This window comes from Chrysochloris asiatica, unplaced genomic scaffold (genome assembly GCF_000296735.1).
Source record: "Chrysochloris asiatica unplaced genomic scaffold, ChrAsi1.0 scaffold00082, whole genome shotgun sequence".
Taxonomy (NCBI): Eukaryota; Metazoa; Chordata; class Mammalia; order Afrosoricida; family Chrysochloridae; genus Chrysochloris; species Chrysochloris asiatica.
The window spans coordinates 12,860,852-12,862,439 of record NW_006408600.1 but is presented as its reverse complement, the minus strand read 5'-3'; the positions used below and the strand labels follow the sequence as shown (position 1 = coordinate 12,862,439).

The window sequence follows — 1,588 nt, the reverse complement described above, 5'->3', positions numbered from 1 at the left end:
GTTTAATAAAGGTTTATTGTTCAAAATGTACAGTTGGTTGGACCTGTTCATCCATCTTTACCAGCAGCTGGGGCATCCCCTCCCTTTGTGTTTCTGGTGTAAATTACTTGAGCTCTGTGTTTTGAAACCAATTTGCTAAGTCCTTTACTAAGCAGCTCCTGAAGTGCTGCCCTGGCCAGGGAACCATGAATCTTCAGTCTCTCAGAGACAACAGCTGGTGTTATGAGTTTATAGTTGGGAACTTCATTACAGAGCTTGTCATATGTGGCTTTGTCGAATAAGACCAGCTTATTAAGCTTGTCCTGAACTTTCCCTTTGGACCACTTCTTCTTTTTGGCCTTGCCCCCAGATTTATTTACTGGGTCTTTTTCTTTCTTGGCCGACTTCCCGGTGTCTTTCTTCTTCTTGTTGTCCTTGGGAGGCATCACGAAGCTCGGAGAGGAGCTACAACTGCAGCCTAGCTAAGATGTCGGACAGAAAAGCTTCCAGGAACTTTTTGAAGCCCACTCATATATACCAAAGATACCACTAGAGTACAGACCATTTGTATCACCCAAGGAGCCATTTTGCTTAGATCCACTACCAACACTCATGGAAGCAACAGTCAAGAAATCAAATGATTCATTGCATTATGCAAATCTACTCTACAAGACCTTTTTAAAGTGTTCAAAAGCAACACTTTTGTTGGAAAGCACTCAAAATACGACTGGGGAAGGGCTGTCGCCTAAGAGTAGTGTTGACTGTGATGGCATGAATGGAGTAAAACTTTCAGGACCTTCATTTGCTAATGGGATACAACTCAAAATGAAGAGAAACAACTGTAACCATCCATTAATAATCAGGACATGGAATGTATGAAGTATAAATCTAGAAAAATTGGAAATTGTAAAAAATGAAATTGAATGCATAAATATCAGTATTCTAGGTATTGATAGTGTTACTCACAATGACCCTGTGAACAACAGAACAAAACACTGCCCAGTCCTGCGCCAACCTCACAATCATTACTATGCATGTTCCCATTGCTGCTGCCATATTGTCAGGATAGACCATTCCCTGGAGAACGATATTATGTTTCATAAAGTGGTGAGTGAGTGAAAGATAGGAAGACACTCCATGAGATGGATTGGCATATTGGCAGCAGCAATGGGCTCAAATGTAGCAAGGAGTGTGAGGTTGGTGCAGGACTGTGCAGTGTTTCATTCTGTTGTGCATAGGGTTGCTATGAGTTGGTACTGTCTTGGTGGCACCTACAACAACAATCTATATAAAGAGAGAGAGCAATTGATTGCTTTAAATGGCTTACATAGCTGTTTTCAGGTGTCATCAAGTCAGTATTGACTCATAGCAACTCTGTGCACAACAAAATGAAACACTGTCCGGTCCTGGGCCAGCCTCATAATTATTGCCATGCTTGAGACCATTGATGCTGCTACTTTGCCAATCCATCTTGCTGGGAGTCTTCCTCTTTCTCTCTGACCCTCTACCTTACCAAACATGATCTCCTTCTCTAGCGACTGGTCCCTCCTGACAATATGTCTGAAGTAAGAGAGGGGAAGTTTAGCCATCCTGGCCTCCAAGGAGCACT

General features: G+C 42.4%; 1 pseudogene; it reads right to left on the bottom strand.

The window, feature by feature from the left end:
* Positions 1–1,588, bottom strand: part of LOC102815467 — a 60,483-nt pseudogene that overhangs the window by 44,328 nt on the left and 14,567 nt on the right.